Raw genomic sequence first — 23,483 nt, forward strand, 5'->3', positions numbered from 1 at the left:
ACCATTTAGCACAGAATAAATGTACATATCTGAAATTAAAAATTCAGGGCGCCTGGGTGGCTCAGTCGGTGAAGCATAGGACTTCGGCTCAGGTCATGGTCTTGCGTGCGGCTTGTGGGTTTGAGCCCCGCGACGGGCTCTGTGCCGACAGCTCAGAGCCTGGAGCCTGCTTCATGTTCTCCCTCTCTCTCTGCCCCTCCCCATGCCCACCTTGCTCACACTCTGTCTCTATCTCTCAAAAATAAAGAAACATTAAAAAAATTAAAATGTATCACGTCGTATTAAAGCTCAGCTATTCTTTCCCAGGTTGGGAAATCTCCTGGAAATGGCATGTCTCTGCTTGTGGGTTCTCACCATGGCATCCTCTGCTTAGCTGTTTGCCTCTCCAGTGAGCTGGAATCAGAACAGGAGAGCATCCAGAGACTAAGGTAATTTAGTTTCTCGCCATCTTTGGCTTGACTCTTTCTGGCAACCTCTGACAAGCAGAAATAGCATCTGTACTAATGGCATTATCTTAGCTGGAAGAAGTGATTTTTTTCAAATGCTCTAATAATAATAGCTCATATCTGCTGAGCGTCGGCCACACTCTAGGCTCTGTGATAGCTGCTTCACACTCTATATTCCTTTTATTCCTCACAAGAACCTTATACAGTCTTTCTTTTATCATCCTCGCTTCACAGATGAGGAAGCTGAGATGTGGGGAGTCAAGCACATGTGTGGCGGCGCATGGGCAGAGGAGCTAAAATCCAAGCCCAGGTCTGTCTGACTTCAGAACATGTGTGTTGAACCTGTGTGGCCTCAGATCAGACATTTTTCAATTGTCTTTTGTTCCTTTCAAGAGAGAGTGAAATGGAGACACTGAAAAAGCAGCAGCTTCTGAAAGTGTCCTTAGAAAACCCCACGGTTAGAAGCCAGGTCTATCAGAGTCAGTGCAAATAAAGCGGTGGGATTCTGGCCAGCCAGAGGGTGGGTTTGTGCTGTTCTGGAAGAACAGGATTGCCTCTAAATGGAGATTTACTGAATGCACATAGGAAGGTGGGAGTGAACATTTTGGACCATGGGGATGGAGGGGAATCAAGGCTTAGGCATCTCAAAGACCATTGGGGCAGCAAATGAGAATGACGCTCGAAGCATAGGAGTGTGGTATTCATGGGGGCATGGGAAGAGAAAGGCTGACTATTGATTGGCATTCAAGGCCCCATGATACGGGGCCATTGGTGCACACGGGGTGTCAGTGAAACAGTGGTAACCTGACGCCCCATTCAGTCACATGGGAAGGCTTCCACTGTGAAAATTCTGGCCCAGCATGTTCTCTCCCGGCTTGGCCTCCTGTCTCTCCTGGACGTCTGGCTTTTATCACACAGGAACAGAGGAGAAAAATAAATTGGGTACATGGATAACATTTAAGTGACTCTGAAAAGTTTTGTGGCAACATGGACCTGTTTCAAAAATTATTTTTAACTGCAGACATTAGGTCCCAGTGGGAAATAAAACTTAAAAGGATGGTTATAATTAGGTCACATTTTGAGAAACTTATTACATTTTGCTGTGTGTCCCAGGAGTAGGGTATCTTAAATGATTTTGGTATTTAGATTTAATCGTGGTGCAGAATTTTGTTTTCCTATGCGATAATGGGAAGCATCCAAGAGAAATTATGGTGGTAGTGTTAGATGAAAGCAAAGACAGGAATACATTTAATTTGGGAAAGTAGAAAGAGAAATATCATAGAATTTGCCTCCTTACTCCCCTCTGTCTTTTCTCCCTGTCTGTGTCCTAAGATAGTGTCTATGGAGGGAGCCTGGATCATTACATCTGTATTCCCCATTAGATGCCCCCTTATTTCTGCTTGGGGTGAAAATTTGACCAAAGATGACCCTGTCATTTCTCAAGTACAGTACAGTGAAACAATTTAGTGGAGGAAAGGCTGGATCTCATTGGAAGCAAGAAAATAAACATTAACTGCGGGTATAATAATGTTTCTATGATCTCTGTACAGGTTTCAGAGCAAGGGCTTACTGGGGAATGCTTAGAGGACCCTTGGGAGTGAGGCTGGTGGAAAAGAGGAAAAAAGGTTGGAGGTGGGGCAAGGAGATGACAGTGACAAAAACAGGGGTCATAGTGCCCTTCTGTGAAAAATGTCCCATGAGACCTTTACTAGACTGGAGACTGGCAGAAGTCAAGGCCCTTTGCTCTGTGTTCTGTAGACAAATGATGAGTTCTGGCCAATCTATTTCCCCCAAAACACCCCATGCACCTGTGATATTTAAAGAAGGAACACTAAAATTTATCTGTACAGCAGTGAATTAAATTGGGCCAGAGATGTTTTCTTCTGCTGACAAATACATCATGTATTCTTATAGCTTTTGACTTCCAGTAGCATGATAGATATTTCTTCAATCCTCTTACTTTTAATCTGAAGGTGTCCTCAGATCTAAAATGAGTCTCTTGTAGACAGAAAATAGATGGATCTTGTTTTTTTATCCATTCTTCTACCCTATGTCTTTTGATTGGAGCATTTAGTCCATTTACATTCAGTGCTATTATTGAAAAATAATGGGTTTAGAGTCATTGTGTTCTTTGTAGGATTCATGCTTGTGGTGGTGTCTCTGGTACCTTGAGTTCCTTGCAACATTTCCCTCGTAGAGTTCTCCCCAGGGTTTCTTGTAGGGCTGGTTTAGTGGTGACGAATTCTTTCAATTTTTGTTTACTTGGGAAGACTTTTATCTCTCCTTCTATTCTGAATGACAGGCTTGCTGGATAGAGGATTCTTGGCTGCATACTTTTTCTGTTCGTCACATTGAAGATTTCCTGCCATTCCTTTCTGGCCTGCTGAGTTTCAGTAGATAGGTCTGAAACTACTCTGATAGGTCTCCCTTTATACGTTAGGGCCCTTTTATCCCTAGCTGCTTTCAGAATTCTCTCTTTGTCCTTATATTTTGCCAGTCTCACTATGATATGTTGTGCAGAAGTTCAATTCAAGTTACATCTGAGGGGAGTTCTCTGTGCCTCTTGGATTTCAATGTCTGTTTCCTTCCCCAGATTGGGGAAGTTCACAGCTATAATTTGTTCAAGGACTCCTTCAGTGCCTTTCCCTCTCTCTTCCTCTTCTGGAATTCCTATGATATGGATATTGTTCCATTTGATTTTATCACTCAGTTCTCAAACTCTCCTTTTGTGTTCCTGGATCAGTTTATGTCTCTTTTTCTCAGCTTCCTCTTTTTCTATAATTGTGTCTTCTAATTCACCTTTTCTCTCTGCCTCTTCAATCTGTGCATTGGATGCCTCAATTTTAGTATGTGCCTCATTCATAGCATTTTTAAATTCATCACAACTATTTTTAAGCTCCATAGTCTTTGTAGCAATAGTTTCTCTTATGTCTTCCATGCCTTTTTCAAGCCCAGCGATTAATTTTATGACTATTGTTTTAAACTCTTGTTCAGTTATGTTGCTTATATCTGTTTTTTAGATGTCATTTCTTCCTGGAATTTCTTTAGAGGAGAGTTCTCTGTTTTGTCATTTTTGGCTAGCTTTCTGTCTCTTGTTAGTTTGAAAAGCTTGTTATGCACTCTGCATCTGCGAGTACTGCTGTATTAAAGAAGGCTCATTGACTGCCCAGGGCCTGTTTGTTCAGGAAGTGTTCTCTTAACGGTGTCTCTTGGTCTCTCTTGTTGAGACTTTGGTTATTTTATTTCCCTACTCGTAGTGGTATTTCAGACTCTCCACCATATGTACTTTGGCTTGTTTCTTGAGGTAGCCCTGGAAAAGAAAACAGACAGACAAACACACAGGGAACAAAGCCACACAAATACATAGACAAATCCAACAAACAAGCAAACCGAAAGGGAAAAATAAAAAGAAAAAAGAAGGAAAAAAAAAAAAGAGAAAAAAAGAAAAGAAAAGAAAAAAGAAAAGAACCCAAAAGACAAAGGACAGTCTAAAAGCATAAAACCAGAATTCCCAGCTACAAATAAAGAGCCGGTTGTATGCAGTGCTGATGGAAGAGCATATACAAAGAGAGAAATGACAGGGTGGGGAAGAAGCAAAATTGGAAGAGAAATGACCAGGCAGAGAGACTAAAAGGCTTAATTCAGAGAGAGAAAGAGGAGAATATGGTAAGAGGTGAGGAGAAAGAAATGAGGGTAATGTTACTCAGAGAAACTATATAGTCTGATTACTCCAGAGAGAGAGAGAGAGAGAGAAAGGTAGCAGTGGAGGTGTAGAATATACATCTAGAGAATGGATTAAATGTGACTGTTTAAGCAAACCAGTGACCAGAATGCCCAGTCCAGCAGAGGGAAGGGATACGAATGGGACAAGGGAAAATATATCTGAATAGAAAGAATTGATCTAGAATTAATCATGGCAGTGCATCCATGTTGGTCTTGCCCTGAGGTTCTGGTAAAAAAAAAAAAAACCCAGGTCTCTAGCAGGGATAGACGTGCTTTGGTATAGGCAGGTCTTAGCCTCCACTGAGTCCCACTGGCTGCTCCCTGAGGTCCCACCTTGGTGGTTGTGGGGGAAAAAATGGTGGTGCCCCAGTCCCTTCTCTAACCAAACATTGCAGATCACTCTTTTGGGTCCAATCTCCGTGTGCTGCAGGTGTAGCCAACGCGGGCCATGTACTATGTCCCAAGACTCGCCTCATTTCCAGATCTTAGTCCACTCGCTTTATTGATATTGCCCAAAATGTAAACCCACAGGCTGGGTCCTTCCCAGCCAGGGATCCAGCCGGGAGAGCAGCAGCACAGTCTCAGGCCAGGCCGCTTCCCAAGTCAATGCTCTCAACCTCCGTTCACACAAACCATTGGCTCCTGTATACTTATAGCTAAGTATCCACCCATAGAAATGAGTTTAATAGATTCTCTTTAACTCTTTTTAATAATAAAAAAAAAAACGGTTCATAAAGTCTGTATTCTTTACGATTCATCTTGGATTAAATCGTGATTTGCCTTGGATGACTGGGTGTGAGGCTACATACCAGGTTAAATAGATAGGATTGTGTAGAGAAATCAGAGCTACGTGTACCAAAAGCCTCCTCACATTTGATGCACAGGGATGTTGCTTAGGGAAAAATGGCACAGTGGGTCCTCCCCTTGACTGGAGAAAGTGTGAGGAGTCTGCCTTGGTAACCAACTATGTGAGGGTAAGTGGCAGCCATTCATGATGTAATGGTCATGGTGACAGACAGCTCATACTGAGTGTCCTCTTCTCTTGGGAGATCAACATGTCTGATGTTTCCTGCTTCATCTGCCCTCCAGTTTGTACATATTCTTCTACCTAGGAATCAGAAAGTGTATTTTGCAGCCATGGAATCTGTATTGGGGAAGGTAAGTAGAAGAAATACTCAGGGATTAGCAGTTAATGAGCCATCCTACCTTTTATGTCCAACAGTAACACTGACCTGGTGACCAGTCCACTCCAGCCCACTCTTTTCCAGGCCATTCTAAGAGGAGGCCTTTCCTCTCTATGTTTTCCTATGTGACAGATCTTCCTATCATCTGGTGGACTATTCTGTTACCTGATGGATGGGTTACTACTTCCAGAGTGCACACCAACAACCTAGGCATCACTTAACCTAGGCACTACTAACTCCGATGCTTAAAGGAGCCAGACAAGTAATATGAGTGGGCACAGGTCAAATGGGGACTAGCAGAACTGTAGAAAAGATGGCCCTTCCTAATATGACTGTGTGGGTCCAGTGTTGCAGAATTCCCAATTTTTTAGAGAGAGTTTAGGAATCTGAAGTTTTATATGATCTCCTAATGTTCAAATGTCAGGTAGCCAATTCAAAAATTAAATAACTTGTAGCCCCAAGACAAAATTAAGACACCCCCACACACCATATCTAGACTCTATGGTAGAAAATATCTTGGCATACCAAACTATTGTTGGTGAATATCTTTGGGAACAGGAGTGAGAGTGTATGGGGACTTATACATTTTTTCTCAGGATACTTTTATACTGTTTGAATTTTTGATAATGAGAATATATTTATATATTGCATATGTAGTTATTTTAAAATCAACAGTCTGAAAAACAGCCTGAAAAGGGAGACTGGATTTAGGAGTTGGAAGACTCTAACACTTGAGAATGACTAGAGACTTACATTTAACATGGAAGATAGATTGAATGAAAGACAGAAACCAAATGAAAAGAAAGGAACCTGAAGGAAGCAGGAAAAACGTCACGGGGCAGAGATAATCAAAAGCACCATCAATTTATGAAACAAGAACAGGATCCTATAAAAATCAGAGAATGAGAAAGGGCACTCAAATTAACAGTGCAATGATGGCCATGGGATAACATGATAGAGTAACATTCAGTAGAAAGAATAGTAGATGAAATTGATGAAATCTCATAGAAAGGAAATAGAAAATACATATTTGGAAAGTAGGAGAGAAACAATATGAAACAGAGTATTGATTCAAGAGTTTCACATTCAACTGAGAGTATAGTCAGAGAGAGAACAGAGAAAACTGAGGAAAGAAAATGTCCGAAGAAATAATACAAGAAATCCTATGAGGGGGCCCAAACACAATAAATAATGATTGTAAAAGAAAACCTCACATCAAGGAACATCATCATGAAATTTCAGGACACTGGGTATTAAGAGAAGATTCCAGAGAGGTTTCCTGAGAGAAGAAATAAACCACAACAAAGGACTAGAAACAGGATAGCATCAGATTTCTCAACAGTAACGCTGGATGCTGGAAGGAAATGGAACATTTGGAAAAAGTATTTCTGAACCGATCTATAAAGCCAAACTAATGCTAAATGTGAAACTATAATGAAAACATTTTCAGACATGTGGGATCTCAATTTTTTTCCATTTATTCTTTCTTGAGGATTTACTAGAGAATGTACTTCACTGAAATGAGTGAGCCAATCTAGGAGACTTGGGATCCAGACCACATGGATGAATGGATCCAACACATGAGATAGAGTGAGCAAAGGAAATTCTCAGGATGATAGTAAAGACAGGTTTGAAGATGGCTGCTATTCAGCAAGACTAGAGGGAAACAAGTGCATAGAACAAAAGAATGAATGGAAACATTCTAGGCAAAAAATGGAATTGATAGAGGATCTCATATATGATGCATGGAATATTTGGGGGATGAATTGTTGACAAATACACTAAAAAATGGTCAAATAAAAATGAGGTGGTCAAGTGAAAAGCAAGGCAATTATTAACGCCAGGGTAAAATTTAAAATGTTTAAGAAAGGAATGTTAATGAATCTGTACCTATGTTTCAATCATAAGCAATATTTGCATGTCATAATACTCAAATATTAAATATGAATTTAACAAAAAATTGTAATGTAACCATTTGGAAAAATGAAGGTGAATGGTGAATAGTTCTGTGTGTGCATTAGGAGTAGAGGATATATAATAGAGCCAAGTACTTCTCTTCTATAGTAGAAAATCAGTAGTTCATGCTTAAATTGAAAAGTGAGAAGTAATATGAGCATTGTAAACATCATTTATTTTTGAGGAGGGGGGGAGAGAGAGAGAGAGAGTGCATATGCATGCATAAATACAATTGGGGGAGGGGCAGAGGGAGCAGGAGATAGGGAATCTCAAGCAGGCCCCATGTTCAGTACAGATTTCAATGTGGGACTTGATCTCACGACCGTGAAATCATGATCTGAGCTGAAATGAAGAGTCGGAAGCCCAGCTGACTGAGCCAGCCAGGCGCCCCAATAATATAAGCATTTTAAAAGAGAAATTTATAGATGAATATCCGAAAAATCAATTAACATATTTTAAAGCTTCTGGTAATAGAGAATTGGGGGTGAGGGTAGAGTAGAACATGGAATGAATTAAAAAAAATTTTTTTAACCTTTATTTTGAGAGCATGAGAGGGGGAGGGTCAGAGAGAGAGGGAGATACAGAATCTGAAGCAGGCTCCAGGTCTCTGAGCTGTCAGCACACAGCGCAACTTGGGGCTCAAACCCACAAACTGTGAGATCATGACCTGAGCCAAAGTTGGATACTTAACCAACTGAACTACTCAGACACTCTGGATGGATTTTTTTAAAGCAAACTTTTGGCTTTTTAAAACACTAGTCATTGGGGGTGTTTCCAATGTTCTGCTAATACCAACAATGCTGAAATGAATAACTGTATACATATGTTATTTCACTTGTGTGCAGATAAGCTGTGGGATGACTTTGCAGAGGTCAGAGGACAATTCCATTTGTGCTATTGATAGATAATGCCTAATTGCTCTCCATAGGCTTTGTGGCATCTTATTCTCCCACCAGGATTGTGTGAAAGTGGTTATTTTCCCACAGTCTCGTCAGAAGAATATGTTGTCAAATTTTGAGTTTTTTTCAGTCTGATGGGTGTTAACCTGCTCTGATTATGAGTAAGGTTAAGAATCTTTTCAATGTTCAAGGGCCATGTATAAATCTTTTTTTCCTGAATACTCTAATTATGTCTTTTGTCCAAATAATAATTTTTTTTGTATCTTTTTCTTCTTGATTTGTAGGAGTTCTTTACATGTGAGGGAATTTAATCCTTTTTGTTGCAATTTTATTTTTCAGTTTGTTAATTGTCTTTGCTATTATTTTCTGCTAAGGTTTTGACTAATATGTAGTAATATTTAGAAATATTTTCTTTGATAGGGGTGTCTAGGTGGCTCAGTTAGTTGAGTGTCTGACTTGCGCTCAGGTCATGATCTCATGTTTAATGGGTTTGAGCCCCGCATTGGGCTTGCTGCTGTCAGTGTGGAGCCCACTTCAGATCTTCTGTTCCCCTCTCTGTCCTTCCCTTGCTCGCACTCTCTTCCTCAAAAATAAACATTAAAAAAATTAAAATATTTTCTTTGATAGATTCTGGATGTTGAGTCATAATTAGCAGGATCCTCTCACACCAAGATTAAAAAGTAATTCATCTATGTTTTCTCCTAGTGGCTTTAAGTTTTTGTTTTCTTTTTAATTTTCTACATTTAGATCTTGAATCCATTTAGAATTTATTCTCATATAGTGACCCAGCTTCATCTTTTCCAGATGGCTACCCAACTCTATTCACTATCTGATCACATTTAAGTACATATATTATCCTGATTTAAAAAAAAAAAAAAAAAAAGTAGAGGCACCTGGGTGGCTTAGTCGGTTAAGTGTCCGACTTTGGCTCAGGTCATGCTCTCACGGTTCATGGGTTTGAGCCCCATATCGGGCTCTGTGCTGACAGCCAGCTCAGAGCCTGGAGCCTGTTTCAGATTCTGTATCTCCCTCTCTCTCTGACCCTCCCCTGTTCATGCTGTCTCTCTCTCTCTCTCAGAAAAAAATAAAACATAAAATTTTTTTTTAAAAAAGTAAATCAAAACAAGAGAGGGCAGGGGACAGAGATGGCCTGAACTGAAAAGGGAAGGGAGGAAGTGGGAAGGTCACATCCTCTTTCCCAGTCTCTGTGTCTCCACACAGCCATTCCAATAGCCATCTACGTAGAGATGTCCCACCCACCCTGTGGCTGCTTTGTCAGAAGGGATACTCGGCTGTAAGAGGGGGGGTCAGTACAGGGAGACTGGCCAAGCTCAGGCACTGGAAGCACAAGTTGGATTACAGACCCAGGGAGGGATGATAGCAGGAGCCACTCCAGGAAATTCCCTGTCACAGGATGACTCAGCTCTAACTGCCTTCCTGCCTGAAGGCACTTAGGGTTCCAATCCCTGGGAGAGAGAATTTGATTGGTCACTTGCCCATCCCTGTCTGAATCCTAGGATTAGCTGCACACCACCACCAAGTGCATGGGGGTGGGATAGGTCAATATCTCCAAAGGAAGAGGTGCTGGGCAACAAAACCAAACAAAGCCCCCACAGTGGCTGTCCACAACATTCATAAAAAATAGTAACAATAAAAATAGCAGCTATTTGTGGACACTTCTATACGCTGGGAATCATGTGACATATTTTCTCATTTATCTCTCAGTAGCTGTGTGAGGTTGACAGGTGAGGAAACTGGGGCTATCGAGAAACAAAAAGACTTCTCTGACACAGTAAATGGCATCACCAAGATACAAACCTGGCTGTGTCTACCCCCACCCAGTCTCTGCCTTTTAACCATTCAACGATCACCCTCTAAGAAAGAACAAATGTATAACTCAACATCTGCACCCTAGGACCCTGTCAGCCTCCATGGACTTTAGACGTGGCCATAGATGATTGTTCTGACACTCAGGGAGCTCCTTCATGTTCTCATGCTTGTTGCCTACTGACGTGGTAAGCACTGAGTGCCTATGGTACTTCCAGGGGCTCAGCTTTCTCTTTCATTCTTTCCTCACAGCCATCTTTGGGCAAGGTCATCTGGGCTAGACTGACGACCCTGTCAGAGAACCACCTCTTGCTACATGTACAGGTCTCCCTCAAACCCTGACCCAATGCCTTCTTGTGCACCTCGGTCTTCCCTCGGGATAGGGTCCCTCTCCATGGGGTTTGTTGCATGGGAGACTGAGGGGCTGCCTACATCTCAGTGTGTTAGTCCCCACCGTCTCAAAGTCATAACTGCCCTTGAATAGGGCTCACACATCTCTGTGCAAATACTCCCTGCCTTCCACCTGCCCTGAGCCTCGTCTTGCCGGCCTGGATGGCTGAATTAGAACCGGGTGCTCCCATTGAATCCTCTGGCACCCGGCCCTGCACTACTTCATCCCTGGCTCCTCCAGCCCAAGGCACTCTGTTGGCAAGGGGCTCCTGCAAGACTCTACGTGGCCAGTAGTGTGCTGACCCCCTTTTGGCCACATGCAAGCCTGGAATGTCGTCTTCCCGTTTCCTCCCTCATGATTCAGAAAACTTCAGAATTCTGCCATTCCCTGGGCTGGGTGGCTTCTATTGGGTGTGGTCTGGAGCTTGCCTTCAGTTGCAGAAACACCATTATCAAGTTCAGCACTAAAAGTACACATTCAGCACTGCAAAAGCGCTGCTCCTCTGAAAGCGATCTCTAAAGGGCTGAATGAATGACTCACTTGTCTTCCCCCCCTGGATGCACAGTGTTATATGCAGATGGTGCCTGCAGTTTATCTCGAGGTGGCACAGAAGCTCCCTCTGAATGGACACAAAGGTCACCTGCAGCTGGCGATGGCCACAAGAACACCCTTTCCTATGTACTCTAGGGGAAGGGAATGCTGGTAGTTCTCATGGGCTTCAGTGAAACTTCTCTCTCCGTCCATGTACCTGTGAGGGAGCAGGGTGACAACCACCAGGATTCACATGGGTTCTATGGTCATATGGTGGACGATGAGGCCATGTACAACATGGTCCCATTACCCATGGTCTCCAAATCATTGTCTTCCTCACTCTGTCTTCTCAGTGAGAATGAGTCTGATGACTCTATTTAAAATGTAACCTGACTTGGGGTGCCTGGGTGGCTCAGTTGATTGAGTGTCTGACTCTTGATTTCAGCTCAGGTCATGATCTCGTGGTTCGTGAGTTCAAGTCCCACATCAGGCTCTGTGCTGACAGTGTGGAGCCTCCTTGTGATTCTCTCACTTTTCCTCTTTCTGCCCCTCCTTCTCTCTCTCTCTCTCAAAATAAATAAAGTTAAAAAGAATTGTAACCTGACTCTAGGATTCTGGAGCCCTCTTCCCTAGATCCCTTTTTTGCCAGAGTACTCAAATCCACAGCACACTGCACAAAATGTACTTATTATGCTTGTTGTTTACTTTATGTCTCTCCATTGGAATTTAATCTGACAAGGTCAGGCAGACACTTTGCTCTGTTTTGTCCAGGATGTATCCCAACTTTCTAGAACAGTGTGGGCACATAGTAGATACTCAATAAATATTTGTTAAATGAGCAAATGATTCACTCCTAAATGTTTCTGGTGGCTTTAAAATGTGCTCATTAATACTGTGACATGGCTCACTTCAAAAGTCAAGTGAACTCCCTCCCGAGCTGAGTGACTGACTCCCTTCCAAAAAAGAAGATGTGACTTCTAAGACAGCCATAGAAAGGACAGCTTTCACCTGGCTCTCTCTCTTGGGTTACTCACTCTAGGGGAAGTTAGGGGGCATTGTGAAGACATTCAAATTGCCTGAGAGGCCTATGTGGGAAGACAATGAGGCCACCAATGACTGTACCAACCTGCTGGCTGTGTGAGGCAGCCATCTTTGTTTGAAGCAGGCTCTCCAGGAGACAGCGGCCCTAGTCAACATCATGACTCTAATCTCAGGAGAGACCCCAAGTCAGGACCGCCCAGCTAAGGCAGCCCTGAATTCCTGACCCACAGATATTGTGAGGATAACAAATATTTATTATGGTGTTATCACAAATGTTGAGGGGATAATTTATTATGCAGCAGTAGAAAACTAACACAATTTCAAGGTCAGCTCTTGCATTTAAAATATGACTTGCTTTATAGATATTCCCAACTTTATGAGAAAGCAATGCTGTATAAAGTGAGGTCCAACTGCTGATATGTAAGGAGATTGTGGCGAGTTGATGGAGAGAGAAGAGGCTTGGGGGTATAAAGTAGAAAACATTATCAGGTGGTCTCCAATCTGGCTCTTATCCTGGGAATATCATTTCAAGGCAGGAGTCCCTGGGAGAAGCGACTGTTTGCCAGGAAGTTAGTGTAGAGACTGCAGCCCTAACCCAGGGGCATGTGCTTGGTGAAAACACTTTGCTGATTCCAGTGCTGGTTGCTGGTTTCCTCACGGGGCTGGAATGTTGGGAGGCGCAGACCGAGACCAGCCTAACAGCTCCTGATCTGTACTGCACAAAGCCTGAAGCTGTTGTTGTTGCCTTCCTGTAACTCCAGAGCGACCTTAAATTATATTCCCCAGTGGTGGAAGAGCTAGAATAGTACACCACTGAGGATGTGAATTAACCCCTGTGGGATACAGAAGATAGAAAATAACTGCTTGGAGAGCTGCAGTGTCCCGAATCCTCACCAGATAGGCAGTTGCCAGCGCTGTGGATGACATTTCTCTTAGTGCCATGAATAGTGCCAGATGGGAGGCTCTGGGGGCTTCCTGCCTCTCCTCCCACCTTCTGCCACCAAGGATCACCAGCCACGGCCCGGTGACTTGGTGTTTGATCCACAGAGTGCACTCCTGCTCTTGTGTGTCTGCCTGCACAGCTCAGGGGTGCAGACACAGCCAGTTCGGGTGGCTATTCAGGCTGTGCAGGAAACTTGGCCCTTATGAGAATGATTGCCTTTTGACAGAATTATTGGAAGTTCTCCTTTGGCTGAAACCTCTTATCTGGGAATTTGACCAGATTGTGGGGGAAAAATTCAAGAGGGCTTTAGTCACTGGCTGTTCAGACGACTCCTTTTATCAGTCTTATTTAACAGATGGAAGGAAAAACACAAAGACTGGGTGTTTATGAGTGTCGCAGCAGGGAAGTCAGAGTGTCTTGGAGGCCTCACTTGCTAGTAGTAATAATAATGGTAGTAGGGAATGTTTATTGAGCTTTTGATATCTGTCCAGTGCTATACTAAGCACTTTATGTCTATTTTCCCACTGGAGACTCACGACTCCCCTATGAGCTAGGTACTATTTTTATCCTCATTGAACAGATGAAGAAACTGAGGTTCAGTTCAGTGATTTGCTCAAGATTACACGGCTGAAGTAGGGTCTCATTTCAGGTCTGCCTGTTAACGAATCTATGTCCCTAAGTAGTATGTGGTCACTGTCCTGAACACTGATGGTTTCTGAGTATCTGCCTGTTTCCAAAGTTGATGGACGTGTTGCATCTCAAGCCTGTCATGTCCAGAGAATGCCTGACATCAAGGAAGGGGAAGTCCGAAAAAACAAAGAGTAGGCCCAGCCCTGAGCCACGTCTCCACACTGCCATAGATGTTCATAATGATCGCCGTGGCTTATAACAAAAAAGTTAAATCATGTCCTTTTGCTTTAAAAAGTAGAGGGATGAATGGTATGTTTTTGAATGCTTTTCTGCCAGATGATTAATATTTTGGGAAAAGTGTTGTTTCTCAATGGGGAAAACTTCAGCTATCTGGAGTATGCAAAAGACTGCATTCCAATAATATTGGTTAAATATCTTTGTATTAACATTCTAACACTAATGTACATTGAGATGACACAATTTTCCCATTTTACAGGATCCCATAAGTGGACCAAAGGAAGAGGAAAATATTCCATTATGCTATCATTGACTCCTCCCTTCTCTGCATAGAACTCATCATGGGCTTCTCCAGGCTTGGCTGTCTGGTTCATATAAATAGACATTATCAGTCTCTCTACATTGGAGAAATGATTGAGGAGAGTCTTGATACCACAGCTATACATTGGTGATAATAATTATGTTCATATACCCCCCCCAAAAAAACAAATAATCCAATTTAAAAATTGGCGAAAGACACGAACAGACATTTCTCCAAAGAAGACATACAGATGGCCAACAGACACATGAAAAGATGCTCATCATCACTTACCATTAGAAATATGCAAATAAAAACTACAATGAGATATCACCTCACACGTATCAGAATGACTAAAATCAATGATACAAGAAAAAATGGGTGTTGGTAGGGATGTGGAGAAAGGGGAACCCTCTTGCAGGGTTTGTGGGAATGCAAACTGCTGCTACCACTGTGGAAAATATTATGGATCTTCCTCAAAAAGTTAAAAATAGAACTATCCTACAACTCAGCAAGTGCACTACTGGTTATTTACCCAAAGAATATGAAAACACTAATTCAAAGGGATACATACACCCCCTATGTTTATAGCAGCATTATTTATAATAGCCAAGATATGGAAGCAGCCCAAGTATCCACTGATTGATGAATAGACAAAGAGGAAGTTTTATATAATACATATAATGATATTATTCAACCACAAAAAAGAGTGAAATCTTGCCATTTGCAACAATATGGATGGAGCTAGAGAGTATAATGCTAAGTGAAATAAGTAAGTCAGAGAAAGACATGCCATATGATTTCACTCATACGTAGAATTTAAGAAACAAACCTAATGTGTGAAAGGAGAGAGAGAGAGAGAGAGAGAAACCAAGAAACAGACTTTTAACTGTAGAGAACAAAGTGATGGTTACCAGAGGGGAAGTGGGTGGGGGATGGGTGAAATAAGTGATGGGGATTAAGGAGTGCACTTGTCATGATGAGCACTGAGGGATATATTGAATTTTTTGAATCACTATATTGTATACATGACACTAATATAACACTGTATTTAAATAACTGAATTAAAATTAAAACTGGAAAAAAATAACATTTGCATTAATAATAGTAACCATTTATTGAATATCTGATCTGGACCAAGGCACACTGCTAGGCACTTGCATATATTAGTTCCCTTAATCCTCCCAATTACTCCATTGGGGTATTATTCTGTTCATTATATACATAAGAAAACTAAAGTGCAGTGAGATCAAGCAACTTGCTTAAGATTTCAGAGAAAGGAAGTAGTTTAGGCCAGATTTGCACAGTAATCTTTTTCCAGAATCCATGTCTTTTTGAGACAAACTCATTGTCTTAGGTCATGGGAGATAGGGAAGAATTCCCTGGACAGCTGGGGATCTTCATATGTAGAGACAGAATTGAGAACAACTTCTATAAATATATTATCAAGTTAGGTTGATTAAACACACACACACACACACACACACACACACACACACACACACACACAAGATCAACTTACTCATGATGAGAGCCATCCTTTAAAACAGTCATCTTTAGGGGTGCCTGGGTGGCTTAGTCGGCGAAGCGTCCGACTTTCGCTTAGGTCATGATCTCGTGGTTCGTGGGTTCGAGCCTCGCGTCGGGCTATGTGCTGCCAGCTCAGAGCCTGGAGCCTGTTTCAGTCTGTGACTCCCTCTCTCTCTGACTCTCCCCTGCTCACGCTGTCTCTCTCTCTCTCTCTCCAAGGAATAAATAAAACATTTAAAAAATAATAAAAAAAATAGTCATCTTTATGAGGTGCCTGGGTAGCTAAATTGGTTGTGGTCCAACTTCAGCTCAGATCACGATCTCGCAGTTCATGGGTTTGAGCCCCGTGTCGGGCTCTGTGCTGACAGCTCAGAGCCAGGAGCCTGCTTTGGGTTCTGTGTCTCCCTCTCTCTTTGCCCCTCCCCTGCTCATGTTCTGTCTCTGTCTCTGTCTCTCAAAAATAAACCAGAAAAAAAATAAAATAGTCATCTTTGGAAGACTGTTACTTCTTCCAAACACTATCTAAAGTGCTTGCAATTCTCTTTGAAAACTCTACTCATGATTAGCTTACATTCCCCAACCGCCCCCCACCCCCCAAGTCCTGGTTTCTTTTGGTTACAGCCAAGTCTGACCAAATAGCGTTTCCCATCTTGTTCACATACCTTCGTCACCAGATTTACTTCCAAATGACTTCAGTTGTTTCCAAATCATCAAATCCACTCATGGAGGAAGATTTGAGGCCAGAGAGAATTTTTTATAAAAACCTGCAGCAGCCTCTAGGGATAATTTTAAGATATAGTGAACCATGGTATCATGGTTGGGGGGGAAAAAAAACTTTACTATTTGGAAATGTAAGCTCTGATTTATTTGTCAAAATATAAATAAAGTCATGTTATTTCCAGTCACCAGCTTATTACACTAACTTCTCCCTGGCTCTGCCTTCTCTCCTTACACTTTGCTGGTTGCTGTGGATTTCTCCATTGAGATGGAATTTGGAAGCCCATTAGTGAGACTACATCTAACCTGGAACAACAATAATTGCAAAGGACCAGATTTCATAATAACCATTCTCTTTAGTTCTCTTTTAGGCTCCCCCATCCTGGGCTTCAGTTATATCCCAGTAGTATAAGCCTAGAGTGTTGGAAAGTTAATTTTCCTTGGTGCTTTCCCCGATTTCAACCAGGGATAAGCCCTGATTCTGTCACTTACCATCCATGGTAGTTTGCACTAACCCTCACACCTGAAATGGAGCCAAGAAATATCTAGTATCATGGCAGTAAACCAGCTCAAGGTTGGTTTTAACTTGATGCCACTGAACCAAAGGACTACTCAACTGGTTATTGGGATAAAGTGTCAAGGCCATAATCAAACAACGTTTATTGAGATACCAATAAGCAGGTAAAATTTTATCAATTATGAGGCATTATGGAATCATTAATATACTATATACTGAGTATCTAAACCTGAGGTCCTCAAACTTCAGCACAAATAATTACCTGGAGAACTTCTTCAGAATGCACACAACTATTCCTTGAAATTCAGGTACGAGGTGGGCCTGAGCATCTGCATTTTTAAAGATTCCGCAGTTGACTCTAATTCATACTTAGGGCCGAGAACTACTGGTCTTTGTGGAATATTGGGAGCTCTTGGAGAAAGCTCAAGAACTCTGAAAAGAAATGATAATTTTAAAAATACAATTAATATCTCTTCACTACTATTATGCATTTTCTTTTAACACAGAAGATGGAATCACCTAGGGGAGAACTAACATTTGTTGAGAAGATGAAAGGCATTAAGCATATTGCATGCTATATCAATCAAAATACCATTAGGAAGAAATTATGATAGGTATTTTAACCAGGGAGTATTTAATATAGTGAATGGATTTCACACGTATTGGAATATCCAAAAGAAAGCAGTGAGGTTGGTAAATACAGGGAGCAATTTAGGGCTGGGGGAAACAAAAGGAAAGAGGTATAACCTAGAAATGTACAGGAAGGGCCACCATCTTGGTTGTTGGGCTGCTGTAGGACCATCATGCACCTGGTACTAAGGCTGCCAAAGGGCACTGTGTGGCTGGTGACAGAGCCTCTAGGAAGTGGCATGACTCTGGTTAGAGTTGTAGCTGTCCTAAGGAGGGTGAAAAGAGGAAAGGAGACCCTTCCTTTCTCCTCCTGCCTCCCAATCTCCCAGTTGTGCCTCCCAATTGCGGACTCTAACTGGAAATCAGCTATCAAGGGAATCTAGAAAATCTCACTTTCAGAATCTAAGCCAACAGTATTACAGATCAAAGTATAAAGGGTGTGCATGGAACTGAGAGATCATTGACAAGCACAATGAGTCAATTCACTTAATACTCCATAAAACTGTGAATAAAGAGAAGCACTAAAGTTCAGACCAGGGTCTAATAGCAGAATCCTTGCTCTTACAGTAAGTTTTAACTCAGTTTACGTTTATACTTTGCCCTTGACTTTTTTTTTAATCTTAGCATTTATTTAGTGCTGGCTGTGTGCCCGGTGCGGTCCTAAATGCTCAGGTTCTGCTTATCCTATTTAATTTTTGAAACAGTGCAGGTATTGATAAAAGTTGTCCATAAAACAATAGAATAAGAAAACTAAATAAGAATAAACCTTGTTTCTTGAGTTGCATATGTGTGTATTTGTGTGTGTATAAATTTTTATATTATAGAGATTATACTCTATATATACTTACATAAGTAAATAAATGTGTATTTATTTATTTAAAATTATGTATATAATTATATACAGACCACTTAGGTGAAAAATACTGTAATTAAAGGAGAATAAAAATATTGTCCTAAATTGTTGAGCATGTCATTCTAATCAAACTCCATTCATTTCAGAGCATAATTGTTAAATACATATGTGTGCTCAGGACTGAGCTAGAGACCAAGGAAGATACAAGAAAAATATATGTTCGCAAGAAATGTGCTGTCTGGTTCTGAAATTAAGCCTCAGCTCTATAGAACATCATATACACTGAAAACATAAAGGTCAAGGGATGCCTTGGAAAGTCATTGAGGGCTGCGGTTGTCAGGGAAGATTGTCAGGAAGGGAGGAGACGAGGCTGAGGGGGCAGTGAAGGTAATATGGGTGTGGAGAAGTGAACAGATGCTTCCATGTTAGGGCAGACCATGAATAAAGGCTCAGAGGTGGGGCACAAACTCACTGATTTATTTTTTTATTTTAATTTTTAAAATGTTTATTCATTTTTTGAGAGAGAGAGAAAGAAACAGAGAATGAACAGGGGAGGGGTAGAGAGAGAAGGAGATGTAGAATCTAAAGCAGGCTCTAAATTCTGGGCTGTCAGCACAGAGCCGGACGTGGGGCTCCGTGAAGCACGAGATCATGACCTGAGCCGAAGTTGAACGCTTAACCGACTGAGCCACCCAGGCGCCCCACAAGCCCACTGTTTTAAATGACAGCAAAGGGACTGGAGATACGAGTGAAAGAAGGACCGTTAGTTGGACGGTGGGGCTGAGTCCTAGTTGTCCCCCTCAGGATCCATTCTCCCCTTCTTCTATAATGATAGGAGACTAACCAGGGCATAAGACCAGCCTTCCTTGCAGCTAGGTGTGACAGAACAACTTGATTCTGGGTAATGGGATATCAGCAGCAGTGACGTGTGCAATTCCCAGGCCATGTTCCTGAAAGGAAACGGGTTTGTCCTCCACTGCTCCTGCTTCCCTTCTCCTATAGGGCCGGAGCGTGGATGTGCTGAGCCATTTTGGACATTGAAGACAAGGACAACATCCTAATGTTAGCAGATATAATCTAGAAAGAGTCTAGATTCCCAACACTGATAAACTGCCAACCCAACCCTGGAGTGACTACAGTGATTGATAAATGAGAGGGAAGATTCCAACTGAGAGGCACAGGGGAGTCATCCATAGTCACCCATCCATCCATTCTGGCATTTGTTCATCTGATGTACCTCCAAATGTAACCCTACCTTGTCCACACATTTGCATAATTGCTACTAGCAGTATCTTTTGGGAAGACTGTTCAGAGAACCAATACGGCAGTGAGAGGAGCGGTTTTCTCTCCGTATGTTAGGCGGGGATGCCCAAGTTTCTGGCCAATCATGTTCTGAAGGAATATGAGATTCGCCCCAAATCCAGAAAGCTGCTGTAAGATCTTACAGTTGGTGCGGGGGAGGTATTAAAAGACGCTAATATTTCTGGAATGGAAGCATTAATTGAATGCAAGAAAGATACCAAAACCTAGAACAAATTGCCTTGGAAATCAAATACATCTTGTGGAGAGGACTGGACCTGTCTTTTTGATTCGCTCTTTTCTAAGTACACCCCCTGAAGGATGAGTTGTTGCGCTGGCTCCAAATCTACAGCATCTTTCTCTTCCCTGCTACAGCAGTAAGCAAAGATCCTAGACCCAGACTTGGGGAGAAGATAGACCTGATGGTCTTCAGGCTCTTTCAGAATCGTTCAGGATTCTTTCATGTGGGAAGGTTATGTGTCATTTAAAAAAAAATAATAGAGGTGAAATTCACACAACAAAAAACTAACCATTTTAATTCTTTTTAATTGTGTGTATGTGAGAGAGAGAGAGAGAGAGAGGAGGAGGGGCGGGAAGGAAGGGCAGAGGATCCGAAGCAGGTGCAACAGGGCTCGAACTCATGAACTGTGAGATCATGACCTGAGCTGAAGTCAGACGCTTAGCAGACTGAACCACCCAGGTGTCCCCAAAAGTAACCATTTTAAAGTGAATAATTAGTGCCATTTAGTACATTATGTTGTGCAACTATCTAAAAAAGTTCAATATATTTTCATCATCCCAAAAGGAAACCCTGTACCCAGCAAGCAGTTACTCCTCATTTTCCCCTTTCCCATGCCTGGCAACCACCAATCTGCTTTTTATCTTTATGGAAATACCTATTTTAGATGTTTCACATACATGGAATCGTACAGTATGTGACCATTGGTGTCTGGCTTCTTTCTATTTTTATTATTTTTTTAACGTTTATTTTTGAGAGAGAGAGAGTATGGGGGGAGCAGAGAGGGAAGGGGACAGAGGATCGAAGCAGGCTCTGCGCCATCAGCACCTTGAGCGCATAGCGCTGTGTGGGGCTTGAACCCATGAACTGCTGCGAGATAATGACCTGAGCTGAAATCAGATGCTTAACCAACTGAGCCACCCAGTTGTCCCTTCTTTCTTTCTTTTTTAATGTTTATTTATTTTTGAGAGAGAGAGAGAGAGAGAGAGAGAGAGAGAGAGAGAGAGAGAGCACGCACGAAAACAAGCAGCAGAGGGACAGAGAGAAAGGGAGGCAGAGGATCTGAAATGGGCTCTGTCCTGACAGCAGAAAGCCTGATGCAGGGCTCGAACCCAGGAACCATGAGATCATGACCTGAGCCAAAGTCAGAGTCTCAACGGACTGAGCCACCCAGGCACCTGCCAGCTTCTTTCGTTTAGCATAATGTTTTTGAGTTGCATCCAAGTTGTGGCATGTGCCAGTGCTTCACTCCTGTTCATGGCTGAATCAGACTCCAATCAATGTATATGTCCCAATTTGTTTATCCATTCATCTGTGGAAGGTTATTTGGGTTATTTTCACCTTTGGCTATGGTGAACGGTAATGCTATGAACATGTACCTACAAGAGCTTGTTTGCATACCTATTGCCATTTTAATGAATTGAAAACTCAGGACTCAGGTAAGGGGGAAGTAGCATCTGAAAGTCCAAATTCTCATTCTCCTTCCACCTGTTCGTCAGAGGAACGGGTTGCCATGAAGGGGCTGTCACACCACACCAGTGTAGTTCTAATGGGCCCCAGAGTTGTGTAGCAGAGTGGTTCTGAGTGTGAAGGAGACCAGTGGAGTCATGGACCCTGACACCCCTCTTCACTGCTGCCACTTCCTTTCTTTGAAAATCCAGGCAGGCACACTGTCGAGTCAGACTGAAGGCCCCTCTCCCCTCTTTGCCATGTGCTTTCTGCCAGGTTTTTCTCTTCATTGCCAATTGTCCTCACACATTCTGAAAGATGTCTTCCTGGCTCTATCAGAGAAAGAAAACTTTCCAGGTTAGACCAGAAGGGACCCCAGTCCTCTGGATGAGAGACAGAGGACAACTAAGCAAAGGGACCAGTTCTATAAAAATAGTAACAGCTGCTATTTATTGAGCATTGAACATTTAATCCATTCAATACCCTATGAGCCAGACGCCATCATCCCCATTTTATAGATGAGGAAATTGAAGCTAATTCAAGTATAGTTGAGGGCTAGGCAAGTACAAGCATATCTCAGGGATATTGCGGCTTGGCTCCAGACCACTGCAATAAAGCGAGCGCTGCAATAAAGAGAGTCAAATGAATTTTTTGGTTTCCCAGCGCATACAAAATTATGTATACACCATGCTGTGGTTTATTAAGTGTGCAATAGTGTTATGTCTAAAAACAATGTACATACCTTAATTTAGAAATGCTTTATTATTAAAAAATGTTACCACATCTGAGCTATTAGCAAACTGTAATCACTGATCATAAATCCCCATAACAAATATAACGATAATGAGATAGTTTGAAATGCTGCAAGAATTACCTCACTGCGACCCAGAGGCACAGGGAGCAAATGCTGTTGGAGAAGTGGCATCGATAGATCTGCTCATTGCAGGGTGGCCACGAACCTTCACTTTGTAAGAACTGTGATAGCTGACAAGTACAATACAGCTAAGCACAATAAAATGAGCTGTACCCGTCGTAAATACTTGCTGACGTTTACTCAGCTAGTAAATGGAGAGGTCGGGGACCACATTTAGGCAGTGTGATCCATGCTGAGGCTCGTAACCCCAATTCCCACAAGGGACTCACCACGGGACAGGCCAGGGAAGAAAAGGTGTTGAGTGGAAATAGGGCCTGGGGTAGGGAGCCAGGGGAGGGCGTGCAGCCTGTGTCAGAGGGGCAGTACAGGCTCAAGAAGGGTTCCTGCATGGGGACTGTACAGAACACAGCTCACTGTGGGATAGTTTGTTTGTTGATAAGGAATGGCTAGGGGAGGGCACCTGGGTGGCTCGGTAGGTTGAGCTTCTGACTCTTGACTTGGGCTCAGGTCATGACTCACGGTTCATGAGTTCGAGCCCTGCATCCGGCTCGGTGCTGATGCTTCGGAGCCTGGAGCCTGCTTCAGATTCTGTGTCTCCCTCTAGCTCTACCCCTCCTCTGCTCACACTCTGTCTCTGTCTCTCTCAAAAATAAATAAATATTAAAAAAATAATAATTTCTAAAAAAGAACTGGTCAGGTGGGGGACACGGGGGCAATCAGCTGTGAAGCTGCCCCTCGCAGGATGTTTGGGTCATCCTCTGATTATCAGGACCCAACATAATGCCTTGCATGTGGTTGGTTCTCCATAAAGAGACATGAGGGGGATGAATTCACACACAGATGCCTGTTATCACAGCTTCTCTGTGGCCAGGACGCTGGGTGTGCCTCATTTCAGGCAGCATGTGAGTGTTTGTTAGCTTGATCCACAGTGCCTCAAATTCTAAGGGCCACCAGCAGGATATATTAGTTTCCTGGGGCTACTCTATAATGAATCACCCCAAAACCTGGCAGCTTAAAACAACAATTAATTCTCTCCCAGTTCCAGAGGCCAGAAAGTGGAAATAGGTGTCCGAAGGCTCTAGGGGAGTAAACTTTTCCTCTTCTGGCTTCCAGTCATTCCAGGCATACTCTGACTTGTGACCCCAGAACAACAGTCTCTGCCTCCATCTTTACATGGCCTCCTTCTTAGACTCCAATGCCCCCCTGCCTCTCTCTTACAAGGAAACCTGTTATTGGATCTAGGGCCCACCTAGGTAATCAAGATGATCCT

At 42.5% G+C, this 23,483-nt stretch overlaps 2 long non-coding RNA genes across 3 annotated transcripts in view; one reads left to right on the forward strand and one right to left on the reverse strand.

Moving 5' to 3' along the window:
* The first annotated feature begins 5,149 nt into the window (after positions 1-5,149).
* LOC120232837 lies at positions 5,150-14,210 on the forward strand. Its single transcript, XR_005528657.1, has 2 exons — positions 5,150-5,327; positions 14,068-14,210. It is a non-coding gene; the product is annotated as an uncharacterized LOC120232837 (long non-coding RNA).
* Positions 14,211-16,304: 2,094 nt separating this feature from the next.
* The window catches only part of LOC120232867, an 83,865-nt gene continuing 76,686 nt past the window's right edge, over positions 16,305-23,483 (reverse strand). For both annotated transcript variants that reach the window (XR_005528667.1, XR_005528668.1), the window contains exons 3-4: positions 17,133-17,302; positions 16,305-16,412 (exon numbers count right to left, since the gene is read on the reverse strand). This is a non-coding gene — a long non-coding RNA (uncharacterized LOC120232867). The remainder of the gene's footprint in view (positions 16,413-17,132; positions 17,303-23,483) is intronic.

This window comes from Hyaena hyaena, unplaced genomic scaffold (assembly GCF_003009895.1).
Source record: "Hyaena hyaena isolate Hyena2069 unplaced genomic scaffold, ASM300989v1 scaffold_79, whole genome shotgun sequence".
NCBI lineage: Eukaryota > Metazoa > Chordata > Mammalia > Carnivora > Hyaenidae > Hyaena > Hyaena hyaena.